Source organism: Gossypium raimondii, chromosome 12 (genome assembly GCF_025698545.1).
Source record: "Gossypium raimondii isolate GPD5lz chromosome 12, ASM2569854v1, whole genome shotgun sequence".
Lineage (NCBI taxonomy): Eukaryota > Viridiplantae > Streptophyta > Magnoliopsida > Malvales > Malvaceae > Gossypium > Gossypium raimondii.
In genome coordinates this window covers 29,659,393-29,667,903 of record NC_068576.1, presented here as the reverse complement: position 1 = coordinate 29,667,903, position 8,511 = coordinate 29,659,393, and the positions used below count along the sequence as shown (strand labels likewise).

Below are 8,511 nucleotides of genomic sequence, written 5' to 3'. Positions count from 1 at the left end.
AAGAACACCCGAAAATTATCTTCGGATTCAGCAACAAGAAAAGAATAAAGTGTTTAAGTGATGATCAAAAGAAGAAGAAATATAAGAGAGGAAGAGATATAAAAAGAAATAAGTTTTGGAGGTAGTGCAAGGGTGGTGATACGATGGTGCTATGGTGGTGGTGTGGTGGTGCTATGGTGGTTGTATGGTGGTGTTTCAATTTTTTGTCGTAAAATAGAGCAAAAATAAAAGAAAATCAAGGAAGAGCAACCAATAAGGGGCGTCACAAGGTGGTAGAAAGGGAGGAGCAAAAAGAGAAATGATGAAACAAAATCAAAACAATGAGAATGATGGGAAAGAGAGGTGGATGGTCACAAGGTCAAACTCATCAAACAAGGAATTCAAGAGGGCGAAAAAGATGTTATAGAGAATTAACAACAATTACTTTGGGAGTTACCCTTTCAAAATTTAAAAACAAGTAGTTACTTAGCAATTTGAAAATAAGAGTTACATGCATTAGAGCTTTTGCATGGGAAAAAGATGACCAACTTTCTAAAATAATTTAAAAAAATAATTGATAGCGTGGAAACTTAAAATTGGGTCATTTAGGAGTTACTTAAGGTGCTTAACCACTAGGCTACTTCACAAGCTTTGTTAAATGCTAACGGCATTTATTTTAAACAATGCCTAACACAAACCAAGATTTTAAAGAAAATTTGCTCAAAATAGAAAATGATGTGAGGGAAAAGACTGAAATTCAGATCTTCAAGGACAACTCCATCGCTACTTATCCACTACACAAAATACTTATTATTATCTAATGCACATAGATAACTTTTAAAAATCAGGGCATGACCACTATTGGTTCACTAACCCCAATTTTTACTAACCCGATTTTTGAGATGTGACAATTGTCCCCTCCTTAAAAGAAATTTCATCCTCAAAATTCTTGTTTTCATACAATACATTTAACACAAAATCTGTAACTTCTCTTCACAAATTGACCACCACGCTTCTGCTGCGCAACTCTAATTCCAATGTAGTTCCAAACATTACATTGCCTTAAACTACCAATGAACTTCTTATTCACTATCACGAATTGTCCCAAGGAACTATCTATAGAAATATAACTAACGGTTTCCTCTATCTCAAATTCTTAGTTTAACAAAAACATTTTTAACAACAAACATTTGGATAAAATGAATTCTCAATCAATGCAAGGTACAACCACTAATTGTTACTTGAAAGTTTTCAATTCTAAATTCTACAATTTCAAAAATATTCTTAATTATTCACACGTAATTCCAGTCTTGTTATTAAGCATTTTAATAACATAAATTTTAAATCTAAATCTCAATAAGTAAATCATATAAAGAGGAATCAACATCAGAGTCTCGGATTCTCAGAAATTTGATTTTGAAATTTAACAATAATATATATTTAAAAAATACTCTTTAAAACATGCATACAGACTCGATTAAAAATCCACAGTTTGAGTTTTGAACTTGGTTCTAATACCACTAAATGTAACCCCAAACCCGACCTAAACGTTATGGTCAAATTTCGGAAGCCACATTAATTTCGTTGAAAAACTTTTTCTTATTAAAAACAATTATGTTTAAATCGTTTTTATGAAAACCTAGAATTGATTTCTAAATAGTTTAATATTTTTGTAAAACATTTAGTAAAACATGTTTATTCGGAAAAATCACTAATTAAATCAATTATCATCTTAAATCATTTAAATAGGAAACTTGTAACATCAATTTTGAGTGTTACTTATATATGGTCTAGATGTAAATCATTTGCAACGGACTTTTAAAAACACTTAGAAAAAAAGTTTAAAAGTTATTTAAGATTAGATAAAACCATTTAAGTTCTAAAACAATAAGCCAAACATTTATAAGTTCATTGATTATGCAAGCAAAGTAGTTATTATATCAAAAGTATAAATAAACCAAAAATCGTCCAATGTCCAAAAAAAAACCCCAAACAGTTTATAATGTATTTTATTAAAAATTGTATCCAAGAGACTCCTCCATATGCTACATCCAAGTCCTACGCATGTGTATTATCTGAAAAGTTTACGAAAATTAAGGGGTGAACTAATAAGCTTAGTGTGAGTTTTATAACAAGCTATACATCATTTATCACATAAAACATTTCAATATTATTATCACAAACATATTATTCAAATATAAAAACTTTTATGCACATGATAATTTCAATGCAAATTCTAGTAAAAAAAATTATGCATATTTTTAAAAACATCCTACCCATATTTGCTACACACCAAAATGAGTTCCCCAAAACTCATCCATCCAAAACACACCAACACATATGTGGACAAGCCACCAATTTTGCAGACATGCTACCAATACACATAGTTGTGGGCACACCATAATTGATATATGGCTAAACCACCAATTAAGTCATCTGGGTTGACCAGCAACAATGACCCACCACCCCGGGTTGCCCGACAATGATGACTTACTAATCAAGTGTGATTAGGCCATAAAAATTGTAGAAAAGCTGTCAAAACACAAATATAGATAAACCACCAATATTTACAGATTATGAAACTGCCACATATTCCTCCTTACAATTTGTCCCAACCCCATATAATGCATCATGGCATGCAATCTCATTAACAAAACAATAGGCATGTTAATCATGCTTCCATGTATACATAAATTTCAATAGTCACAGTAATCCATGCTTTCAAAATGAACAAATAACCATGATATTACATTAACATGAGATTAGAAAAATATCACATAATAACAATACATATTATATCATGTCAATAAGATCTAAGTGATATAACTTACCTCAAATCCACATAGTCACTCACATGTTATTTTATTATGTCTTATGTTTGTAAATATAATTAGCTAATAATAATCAAAACATCACATATTCAAATTGTATAAAACACACACCTTTAGTGGTCCAAATTGTATATCATAATATATTTCGTTCACTCCCAATCCAAAAGATTAGGGACTTGATTTGCTCCTAAAAAATTATATATGTGATTAATAAGTATTCACTTATCTCTAATAGAAGAATTTATCCAAAACATCAACTTACTCCTCAAACTTATGTTACTTACACTTTATTTCCAAAAGACCCAAGAGAAATGCTTCTAATGCTAATGATCGAAATCGATGTGAGGATCTAAGAATAGAGAAGAAGAATGAATAAATTAAAAAAATATCCATAAGAAGAAAATAAGATAGATAGAATTAAAATAAAAAGAAAAGAAGAATGATAAATATTTTACCAATAATTCTCAAGGATGAAAAATGTTGAAGAACAACCCAAAATGATCTTAGGATTTGACAATAAGAAGAGTATAAAGTGTTTAAGTGATGATCAAAAGAAGAAGAAATATAATAGAAGAAGAGCTATCAAAGAAATCAGCTTTGGAGGTGGTGCAAGGGTGGTGATATGGTTATGCTATGGTGGTGGTGTGGTGGTGCTATGGTGGTTGTATAGTGGTGTTTCGGTTTGCTACATTAAAATGGAGCAAAAATAAAAGAAAATCAAGGAGGAGCAACCAATAATGGGTATCATATAGTGGTGGAAAGGGAAGAGTAAAAAGAGAAAATATGAAACAAAATCAAAATAAATGATAAATGATGGGAGGGAGAGGTGGATGGTCACAAGGTCAAACTAATCAAAAAATGCATTCAAAAAGGGGACAAAGATTTTAGAGAGAATTAACATCAATTACTTTGGGAGTTACTAATAAGTCAAATTATATAGGTTTATTTTGCACCTTTTTACTTAGAATTTATGCAAATTCTGAGCATGTGGACAACTAATTGTGTCATTATAGTTCAGTTTAAGACATTGGGTAGAAATTTAGTAAAAGTTGTAATTTTACATAATTATGTGTTAATTTTACTTAATTTCACTTTCTTATGCTACATGTTAATTTTTTTTTGTTTGTGCAATTTGCTGTAGTTGAGCCACTGAATTGATAAATGTGGGAACCAATAAAAACTCATTGATTGGCTGTTTAACATCACAACAATAATGTGCAAGCTTACACTATCGGTGCAAGTATAGTAGATAGATATGAGTCTGTTGAATATCTTGGTTGTCTTTTGTCTATAAATGTCAGTGCAATAAATAGATAAAATGATATAAATTTTGAGAGTAGTTGTTGAAGCAAGAACTTGAAAATAATAAGATAAAATATGATAGAGAGAAACTGGGATCCCCAACGTGAATATTCAACAGAATGCTAAGTGCTTACAACGTAAAAGGGATAGGTGATTGTCAATGCATTAAACTGCAATGAATATCTTACCAAGCTTAACTTCTATATTTAATCTAAGACTTAAACATGCACATTAAACCCACCTTCCGATTCTGGCAATGTAATACTATTAAAAACAAGTGGATTAAATTCCTCTAATCCTCAAGCAACTTCCACTGTCATGCTTGTTAGCTTGAACTGTCACTGCACCTTCTAGTGTCAGTGACCGCAGTAACACTTCCATGCTAAAAACATTCAAATCGAAAGATTAAACCGTAGAAGCAAGATTGAATAAAATAACATTTAGCCCAGAAATCATGTGTACTTCTATACTAACATGAAATAGAAAGTAATCACCAGCGTTTAGAAAAGAAAAATAAAAGAAAAAAGTGGAGAATACTATTCCTAGACAACTCAACTTGGATCTGTCTATTCCTCCTTATGTCGCAGTCAGGGCTCCTTATTAAGAGCTAGTCTACATCATTTTCACATCAGTCAACTGTCAGAGCTTAAACCGCTATAGCCGAAAGCTTCAAGAGGTAAGTTGAAGAAGATGATCCAAAAAGCTTTTCCTCTTTTTTTTTCTTTTTATGTGAATATTTATATATATTTCCCCAAATAGCCCAGGTGTCCTTTCATCAGTATCATGAAGTCTCTGTACGTACAAGTTAATTGTACCATACTGGACAACTCAAGCATTTTTGTTCCTATCCGAATAGCTGTCGGTGCGACGACAATTCTAGGCGCAATCTAAAATTACTCATGCAGCGACATCAGTACCAAAATATGACAAAATTAAGGGTAAATAAGTTAAGATCTAGTGAGTTATAAAATGCAATTTACTGATTTGAAAATGCTAAAATATGTACTAAAGATAACTAAATGGGTACAAATTAACCAATAAGTAAGGAGTAAACATATGTTCTTTCTAGTATTATCACTCACACATGGACATGAGCTAATATTCACCTCATGTGGATGACAAGACAATAAATTTGACCCAAAAAAAGTTGATTAAACCCAGTTGAAAGTTGTTTGCTAAGAAGGGCTAGTCTGCTATCTAGTTGGGTTGCCAAAACTATCTAATAGGGGGAAAGAGCCCAATTCGGCTAAGGCTTGAAGAGCAGCCCAAATTAGCTTTGGAATAATTGAATTGATGGTTCTAAATGTGTAAAAAATCACGAATCAGACCATAACTAATACCTTGATCACTGTCCAACCACTTACATGATTCAGTGTGAAATCAAGCATGAATCAAGCAACCACTAAACACTCATCCCACAATTTATGGTCGACCAAGCAATGGAGAAATCTAAGGGATGTGCATGCTCTTTTTGGAAAATTCCCAAGCTCACCTTTGAGTATAAATAACACCTACCATCCACTTCTCAAAGCATCCCATTCATCCCACACATCCTATAACACCCTAGAATTGGGCCTAGGAGTTTTAGGGGTATTTTAAGAATTTTAGCTCTAGATTGCTCGAAAATCTTGTAGCATGGTGAACCGAAAAAATATACGACAATGGCTTTTTGACTGTTAATTCAATTTTTGAAAATAATGTTCCAAAGAATTTCAATTTTTAATTAGGGAATCATTTGTTAAAGGGTCAAAATTCTGTGTGTTTATGAAGCAAATAACCAAAATTTCAAATTCACCCAATATCTTCCCCCACCTAGTTTTATTTTCACATTAACTTCTCCCTTTTCTTTGCTCTTGTCGCCTCATGCTCTCCCAACTCCTCCCATACAATTTTCTTTGTCAAACCTAAATTTCTTTGGTTCCTATCACTTTCCAAATCATTAAACCTCCATAAAATCCAAGAAAAACACCCAAAAACATCATAAATTCCTCAATTGTCAAGCTTGTGGGTTTTTTGAGTTTTCAATCAAACACTCAGTTTTTCATAAACTAAGGTAAAAATTCAATTCCTAATTAGTTTTAAATGATATATGGTTTTATAAATGGAATTTTTAGCCATTAAATCGGATGTTTTAAATAAAAGCCAAAAATTGGCTCATTAATGGTTAATTTTGGGATTTTGAGTAAAAATATGGTTTCAAAGTGTTTTTAATTAGTTTTAACATGATTAGAAGATTTCTAAATTAAATTTAAAGTTTCACTAAGGATTTCTAAGGATTTAATGAATTTTTGTGAAAATAGCCATAATCATGTCGAAAATTTTGATACTATGAATTGAGTAGTTTTGTATAGTTTAAATGTTGAGAATTATTCACAGGTGAATAATTAGATGAAAAAAATCAATTGTAGGTGAAAAATTTAAGTATAGAGGAAGATATTTGAGTTTTAATTTTGCTAGTTCCAATTTTAGTTTCATGAGAAATATAGCTTAGACTTGAGTTTTTGGTTGGTTTAAGTGAGTCTTTAGTTTAATATTAATTGTGTATATTGTGTGATTATTATGTGTAAAGCGTTGAAACCATTGGAACCTTCTTTGAGCAAGGCGAAAGGCAAGTTTGAGCTTTTGGATTTTTGGCAAAAGTGTAATTGGTGAGTGTTTGCTTGTGGACATGATCCAATGCGTTTTTTGGGAATTTAGTAGTAGCCTAAACCCCTACTCTAAATTTTGAGTGTAAGCTTTCTCATACTCATGTTTATCTTGTGAAATATGTGCTTATGTTATTATAAAAAATGTGAATTGAGATGAGATACAATTACATGATACATGTGACATGTGTTCATGAATACTGTTGTGAAAGTGAATATGTAGGCATGCCAAACATGCCAAGTGACTGTGATAATTATGTGTTTATGATGTAAATATGCAGTGATAATGAACGGTAAATCGGTAAGCAATATATTTGTGCTTAATAACAGATATTTTGGCCTTGTGATTCTCAAAACCATTGGATATAGTTGGCATGCCATAAGATTGTGAGTACTCACTTATATGTTATATGATTTGGGCATTGAGGCCCTAAGACATGTTGGAGATATGAGAGAATGTGAGCTAAGCTCCATTCAATGAGACATGTTTGGTATGTTGGAGAATGTTAGCTTTATGCCTCACTTTTGGGACATGTTTCACCCTATGAGTTTATATTGTGTGTTGGAGATCCGTGTATCGATGAGTGGTGATAGTGCCCACTTGTACATTTCATAGCTCAAGTGCCAATTTATCTAGAAACATGTTTTTGAGTATTGTGATATATGCTTGAATGTTTTGTAATTATATGAGTATTTTGATATATGCTTGAATATGTACACTTGCACATTCTGTCGCGAACCAAGTTTTTAGTACCGTTGTCAGGGACTGTTAACTTAATCATTATTTGTGAAATTATTTCTTGCAATTTGGTTTTTTTAATCTTTTTATTTTTGTGATTTTCTTTTCATGTGTTTATGAGCATAGATCGTATCATCGATTTACTCCCTGTAGATCCTGAAGTCAAATGAACATTTAGACAAAGGAGACGAAAAAGACTAGCCCAGAGATAAGCCACAGAAATGGACCTTGAAAATCAAAATGATGTTCAAGGGAATGGATCTGTTAATGCTTATAATCCAATCTTGATTGTTGATGATAGGGATCGAGCTATAAGGCAGTATGATGTGTCACTCTTTAATGAGTTAAATCTGGGAATTAGGAGATTAGAGATCGAGGCACCATAGTTCGAACTGAAGCCTGTGATGTTTCATATGCTTCTAACAGTGGGCCAGTTTAGTGGAATGCCCATAGAAGATCCATAGCTTCACCTTTGGCTGTTTATGAAGGTGAATGATTCCTTCAAGATAGCCAGTGTGACCAAAGATGCATTGAGGTTGAAGTTATTTCCATACTCGCTTTGAGATAGAACACGAGTATGGCTTAATTCATTGCCACCAAGCTGGATTTCTACTTGGCAAGAACTAGCCGAATGTTTTCTGGTAAAGTATTTCCCACCTAGCAAAAATCAAAGTTGTGGAATAAGATTACCACTTTTCAACAAATGATGATGAGTCCGTAAACGAGACATGGGAATGATTCAAAGAATTAATATGAAAATGCCATCACCACCAGATTCCTCATTGCATTCAGCTGGAGACGTTTTATAATTGTCTCAAAGCACACACTAGAATGGTGGTAGATGCTTCTGTGAATGGTGCTCTCCTATCTAAATCTTATAATAAGGCTTACAAAATCATCGAGAGAATAGCCAGTAACAAACTACCAGTTTCTGACAAATCAAGCAGCTTCAGGAAGACGAGTAGCCAGAGTGCATGAAGTAGACACCCTCTCTTCACTCTCAACTCAGGTATCT

General features: G+C 32.5%; 1 non-coding gene across 1 annotated transcript; it reads right to left on the bottom strand.

Moving 5' to 3' along the window:
• Nucleotides 1–8,166: 8,166 nt before the first annotated feature.
• On the bottom strand, nt 8,167–8,272 carry LOC128035696 (small nucleolar RNA R71). Its single transcript, XR_008192247.1, has one exon. It is a non-coding gene; the product is annotated as a small nucleolar RNA R71 (small nucleolar RNA).
• Nucleotides 8,273–8,511: the final 239 nt, after the last annotated feature.